The 7231-nt window shown below is 46.7% G+C and overlaps 1 long non-coding RNA gene across 1 annotated transcript; it reads right to left on the reverse strand.

Annotated features, from left to right (window-relative positions):
* Positions 1 to 375: 375 nt before the first annotated feature.
* Positions 376 to 6171, reverse strand: LOC310840839. Its single transcript, XR_014562193.1, has 3 exons — positions 5952 to 6171; positions 2121 to 2241; positions 376 to 1019 (listed from the first exon to the last, which is right to left on the reverse strand). It is a non-coding gene; the product is annotated as an uncharacterized lncRNA (long non-coding RNA).
* Between the last annotated feature and the right edge of the window lie 1060 nt (positions 6172 to 7231).

Consider the following 7231-nt stretch of genomic DNA (forward strand, 5'->3'; position numbering starts at 1 on the left):
TGAGAATTTCTGTTTGAATTATTTGCAACAAAAAAGACTCTGGTTTTTTTTGGGGGGAAGTACTTATATACATTTTTTTCAATTCATTGTGAATTATTTCCTAATAATCTTTTACCCTTTTACAGGTCCACCACATATGATAAAATGTACCCTCAGTCTCATTGCATCTCCAGCACTTACCAGATTTAGTCTTATAAAGGTAAAGGGACCCCTGACCATTAGGTCCAGTTGTGACCGACTCTGGATTTGCAGCGCTCATCTCGCTTTATTGGCTGAGGGAGCCGGCATACAGCTTCCGGGTCATGTGGCCAGCATGAGTAAGCCGCTTCTGGCGAATGAGAGCAGTGCACGGAAATGCCGTTTACCTTCCCACCAGAGTGGTACCTATTTATCTACTTGCACTTTGACATGCTTTCGAACTGCTAGGTTGGCAGGAGCTGGGACCGAATAACGGGAGCTCACCCCGTCGCGGGGATTCGAACCACGACCTTCTGATTGGCAAGTCCTAGGCTCTGTGGTTTAACCCACAGCACTACCCACGTCCTGATTTAGTCTTATACATCTTAGCAAATCTGCTCAGAGTTAGATACCATGTTCCATTCCTGGCATCTCCAGTCAGGGCTGGAATGCCTTTTGCCTGAAACCCTGGAGAGCTGTTGTCAGTCAGTGTAGGCAGTACCAAGTTAGATGGATCAAGGGTCTGACTCACACAAAGGCAGCTGCCTGTTTTGCTGAGCTAGAGATGAGGTCTGCAGCTTTTCCCACAGGGACAGTTGGCCATGTGCTCACCTGGCCGCCATTACAACCTGAAATTCCAGATGATGAATCCAAGCACACACCAAGGTCACACAATCTGAGTGGCCTCTGGATGCCAAGCAGTTTCAGTGATGGGAACCACAGTCTTGGGACTTCCTGTCCACAATCACTTTAGTCTTCTCTGGATTCGTTGTCAGAAGAGACTCACCTGCGTTCAGTTCCCAGGAGTAGCCAGGCACCAAGCAGACACAGAGACAATATAACTTTGAGCAGGATGAAAGCAAGAAGTAAAGATCAATATGTTGGTGGCACTGAATTCCATATCTCAAAAGAATCTTTCTTAATAATGTCCTATAAACATTGATCAGGAGTGCGTAGGAACAAGGTAAACTCTGTATAATGAAAAAAAGTGATAGGTCCTGGTTCCTATAATGGCAAAATTAGGTAATTTCATACAGCCCCCTCTGTTCTGTGGTAACGTATTGTTATGATGTGGGAGGGGGGCAGGCCCTTCTAATTCCTGTAATAGTCAAACTAGCTTCCTTGTGAGGTGATGGGCCATTAAGGGGAACAAAGGAAATGGATGCATGTGAGACAACAAATGGGTGCCCCACTTCAACTCAAGGATAGTTAGAAAGACTAAATCACAGAGTTGAGAGTTTGGAATGTGTAAGCTATAAGGCAGAAAAGAAGCAGGCTGAAGCCTGGGTTTGAGAGAGAACCTCGTCTGATTTCTGCTTGAATCCAAGGCTGTGGTTACAGGAGATGCAATATCCTCTTGGGGTGTTGATGCTTTGAGCCCCTCCATCGTAGGTCCAGGTTCTATATACGTGTAAATGAACCATATATCATAAAGACACTACAGTCTCCACTGTACCAAGGGAATTAGTTTGTCATTCTCTTACCCCACCAAAATTAGTGTTGTTATACAGATATTTCCTACCCAAACACATGCATTTAAGCCAACAAAAGAAAAGAAATACAGAGTAAGCAAAGCATCATTTTTAAGGATCATCGCTGTACCGTGGTTTATCATGGTGTTATTAGAGGGAGGAGGAACAGAATAATATCAACTTTACAACACGGTGAAAGCTTTTGCAATTGTGGAGTGTAATATAATGCCAGATTAAGGTCTGGCAATATCTTTAACACAGAAAGATGGGCTGACCCAATGCTGGAGAAGTCAATTGTCCAACCCAAAGTACTATCAATTGCTGAAAGTAGATACTAAAAAACACAACAGCCTTGTGTCCATCTGTATTCACCTGCATCTAGATGAAGATGCTGCAGAGATTTATAGCCCATAAAACAACAACCCAACCCACCTCCCCAAAATGTAATTTTACTTTGAAAAATCGAGTTACCATTATAGGCATGTCTCAGCTTGACAGACATAATGATTTGCCAACCAAAACATCTTGAAAACACGGGCATTTATTATTCCTCTGAAGTGAAGTGTTGAAGCTCATTCTGCATTCAGAAACTCTGTGTCCAAATTAAGAAAGAATAAAACAGTGAGTAACTCCGTTACTTTCCTAACAATGGTCCATTAACTCTAAATCTGTAGCAAAACAATAAAAAACAAATATCCATTAGTGCTGGGAATGAGGAAATTATGAGTGCCCCAGGCTAATGCTGCAGGCCATGGTTGTTGATTCTCAGCAGCCTCACTGAACAAAGAAGACTGAAATTAAGAGGAAGGCCTGTTTCCTGGCTTTACCCCTTATAAGAGCAGCTAGCACAGTGGTTGTTCTGAGCTTGGCAGAAGATAGCATGGCCCAGAAGATAACATGGTTCTTTTTCTATCTTGGTGATAATGCATCATGAAAGACTCTCTATAGTCTGTTCAAAGTGGTGGGGAGTAACCTTTTTGTCTGCATGCCATGACAACATGCTGGTGGTTGGGCCACGGGTGTGTGCGTGTTAACATGAGAACATGAGAGCCTTGATAGATCAGGTCAGTGGCCTATCAAGGTAAGTCATGATGGGTGTGATGGCCTGGGATTCAGACTCAGATGCTGAACCTGAGGGATCCCAGCCTGCACATGATTCCCTGCCTCCAGAACCAGCTGAGCCGGGGCTGGGGCATGAGCCTGAAGGGTCCTCACCTGTGCTGGATCCTCAGGTGCAGGCATCAACTGAGTCTGCTCTGGCTCCTGAGGCGATGGAGGACCCATTGCATTCCGGGGCTCCACTCTCAGCCCCTTCAGAGGAAGCTGAGCTTGTCTCTGGGTCTGGTAATCCTCCAGCCTCTCCTGAGCTGCAAAGGCTCAGGGCAGAGAGGCGGAGGGAACTAGGTTCCCGCAGGAGGAGTGCTCACCTCCAGGCCAGGAGAGGCGAGTCACCAGAGGATCGGGGCTGCCCTATGCCTCGGGGCAGATAAAAGCCGGCCAGCCCCAGTCCCAAGTTGCGGGAGCAACATTGTTGGTTGCTAGTTCCTGCTGAACCCTGTCCTGCTTTCCTGCCTGAGCTCCTGACCTGCCCTGGCTCCCTGCTTGCAAGCCTGTTCCTGACTTCACCCGACTCCCTGCCCTGCACCCAGCTTCAGCTACTACGGACTGCCTCCATGTTGCACCTTTGACCATGGACCGGACTTGGACCTCGCCTCTCGGGTAACCCACGGGACCAGCACAATGGCCTATGGAAGCCCACAAATAGGATCTGAGTGTAGCAACGCTTTCCCAACTTCTGATTCCAAGCACCCATTATTCAGAGGAATACCGCCTCTGAACAATGGGAGCAGAGTGCAGAAGACATCAGTAGCCTCAGGCACACACATGTATTTTCCATGGGGCAGATGTGTGATTTTCATGAAGCACTTCATCTTTCCCAACATAATCACCCTCCCCACCCCCAGCCTGCCAAACAGGGAACTCTGTTGCTACTCTGTTGAGTAGCAACAGGGAGTCAGTAGTGGAGATGGTGAGGCAAAAGACCCTGGGCCCAATCATACATGCATATTGTATAAAGATGCAAAGTCCTTCTTTCACACCCTGTGAAACATAAATACACAGAGTTTTTAAAAAACGCAGCGATGGCCGCCCGTGACTCCCAAGCCTCCCCTGATCAGTCAAAACAAAGGGGGCAGGAGATCACACAAGACTCATCATGTGAGCACAAGACACATCATATGGGGACTTCCGGTGAGGAAAAATGGCGGGCACCATGGCAGCAAGCAGCTCTTGAAGCCAGCCAGAGCCAACTGCGCTACCAGACTGGCTTTGGGCTGCTGAGGCTGCCGCTGCCATGTTTCCTGGGGACAGATTTGCAAATCTGGGGATATTCCAGGGAAGGAATTTGTCCAGGGACAGATTTGCAAATCAGGGGACTGTCCCTGGGAACCAGGGACATCTGGTAACCCTAGTGGAGACCTCTCTAGAATTTTTCGGATAAGAAACTCATTAGAGTTCAGGAAGGCAAAGTGAGTAGGTGTTGAACACACAGCAGGGAGAGAAATCAGGGAGGCATCCTCTACAGTCCTCTAGTTTGAGTCTGATGGCCTTTCAAAAGACAGTCCTCTATTTGAAGTTGTCATCTATTTGGCAGTTGGAGTCCATTTTAAAGATAAGGAACAATAAAAGGAGAGAGGGAGAAGGAGCCTTGCTCACCAGCCCTTCACATCTCCTGGTCAGCAGACTGAGCAGATACGCAGCTGGGGTCTTCCTCACTATAGTATTTCTGTTTCTAAATTTGCATCTATACATATAAATCACCATATGCAAACTGGTGTCCTCTTTTTTCTTTGGAGGGGATGGTGCAAATCCTCTTTTTTGACATTGCAGGGCTGTCTGCTCTAGCTCTGTCTTCAAACCCTGCTTGAGTTGATTATTTCAAGAGCTGGCAAGGAAGATACAGTTAAAAAAAAATCCTTCCCATAATACACAGGGTTTCTAGCCAAGCTAGAAGCTGAAGGTGTGGGGTTGTTGTTTTTTAAGCTTCTCTGAAAGCAGCTGAAAGGTGTAGCTGCTTGCTACACAGGAAGAGATAGGACAGGAATAGATTAAAATGGCTTTAAAACAGAGGGGTGGGAAAGCATGTAGCAGTGACCGCTTCTTGCAGCCACTTACAGTTTTATACTGCTCAAAAAATATAAAAAGGGACGGCAGCCATTCCGATGCCATTGTTTGTGAGACTGGGGAGGCAGTCTGCAATCACAATGTAGAGCCGCAGGGCGGAAAACACCTTCTTCCCATCAGGGCTGCCCTTGAGTGCGAAAGACTCTAGGGGGTATCTGTAAAAAGGAAGTGTTGCTGACATAAAGCTTTCAGCAAAGGAGAGAAAAATAGATGTGGAACGCTGAAGACGTTGCGCAAGGGGCTATGCTCACCCGGGAAGAATATATTTCCGTGCCAGATAAAATAATAATAAATTGTGCCTCCTGTTTTTCTCCGCAGAGTGCAGCCCCACTCATGCTTTTGTTGCAAAATCCGATGCCTCATCTCCAGGAGCTAGCCTGGAAGCAAAATGGGTGGTTAAAAGGAGAGAGCGTAGTCATAAATGGTGGGTGTTGTTTGGGGCAGAGATGGATGCTGTTTCGTGACCACCATTCAAGAAGGGTTTTTGTGTGTCCTGTCAGTCGGTCAGGCCTCTTCGAGCCAAAGGTTAGGTTTTCACTAACATGCTCGTCCTTCTGGCATGTTTGCGAGGAGACATTCGCGACTAACCTTTTCAAAAAACATTATTCTGTGTTCCACTCAGTATTTCCTTGGCAGGGAGGACACCGCGGGGATCTTATGGATCTCCCCCTTTCTGTCTGCACCTGGCACCCGGCAGGGGACCAAGTCTTTGTGCAAATCCAAGTGTCACAAAATGGTTCGCTCAGATTGGCTCCGAAACCACCTGACAAAGGAGATTGTTTGCTACTCTCCAAAGCAGGAACTTTCCCCTCTCTAAAGGTGTGTGCGCGCGCATTTGCTTAGGAAGAGGACACCTGCTTGGGTTTTCAACTTGTCAGCAGCAGCTATAGACAAGATTTTTCCTTTGTTTCCTGATTGAGAGATTAACAATGCCTGCCTGGCAGGCAAGATTAGTAACTGCTTGGTAACTGAGGGCAGCTCTTCAGTTCTGGCACAACAATTTATATGCAGGTAGTGATAACAGAATGCGCAATGCGTGCCATATCAGCTGTTAAATACACATGCGTGTCACATATCACTTGCCACCTGTCCCTTTGCAATATACAAAAGCAGATATACCCTCCTTTCCTGATCGCAGGTTCTCTGTATTTTCAAGAGAAAAGTGGTGTCCTGCCATTAGACTTGCACAAACCTGTCAGTTTCCATTCTCTACGTTTCTCATTCCCCCCTTATCTTAAACTGAGTTCTTCACAATTCTGCAGGAATTTGTGATTCAAAAAGAAAAAAGAAACTCATGAAAATTCAACAGAATGTGAGTGTGAACTTCTTATAATGAACACATTTTTGCATGCCGTTTGACTAAGGAAGAAGAAGAAGAAGAGTTTGGATTTGATATCCCACCTTTCATTCCCTTTAAGGAGTCTCAAAGCGGCTAACATTCTTCTTTCCCTTCCTCCCCCACAACAAACACTCTGAGGTGAGTCGGGCTGAGAGACTTCAAAAAAGTGTGACTGGCCCAAGGTCACCCAGCAGCTGCATGTGGAGGAGCGGAGACACGAACCCGGTTCCCCAGATTACGTGACTACCACTCTTAACCACTACACCACACTGGCTCTCAGGTACCATTTTTTGCGGGTGGCGCTGTGGGTTAAACCACAGAGCCTAGGACTTCCGATCAGAAGGTTAGCTGTTCGAATCCCCGCGATGGGGTGAGCTCCCATTGCTCGGTCCCTGCTCCTGCCAACCTAGCAGTTCGAAATCACGTCAAAGTGCAAGTAGATAAATAGGTACTGCTCCGGTGGGAAGGTAAACGGTGTTTCTGTGCGCTGCTCTGGTTCGACCAGCTTAGTCATGCTGGCCACATGACCTGGAAGCTGTATGCCGGCTCCCTTGGCCAATAAAGCGAGATGAGCACCGCAACCCCAGAGTCGGGCACGACTGGTCAGGGGTCCCTTTACCTTACCATTTTTTGCAAGCCCTTTACCCTAATGTAATGCATTTTGTATGCTGGTATCACCAATGTATACATTTGTATGCACACTGTGCCCTAATATGCATTTTTTTTCTTTTGCTAGATAACGGCATTGGAAAATTCAGAGAAGAGCGAATTTTGAATGATGGCTGAGTTTTGGTTTGCATCTTGCTTCCAAAGTGCAAATCAGGGGATTCTGAAAACAGAATCAAATTTACCTTCCATCCCTAGCTGATTGCTGTTTCCTCCAAGAACACAGGGACTAATGTGACATGGGCTCTGGTATTTGTCAATGTACATGACTTGGTGAGGACTGGACCAGTCAAGGCCTGGCTCAGCAGAACTGTTGTGAGCATCTCCAGGAGTAGAGAACCACACTTCTTCCTCATTTTTAGCTGCAGGACCGACATTCAAGACTCACTAGGCC

Source organism: Podarcis gaigeae (assembly GCF_964106915.1).
Source record: "Podarcis gaigeae genome assembly, chromosome: 3".
NCBI classification, from domain to species: Eukaryota; Metazoa; Chordata; class Lepidosauria; order Squamata; family Lacertidae; genus Podarcis; species Podarcis gaigeae.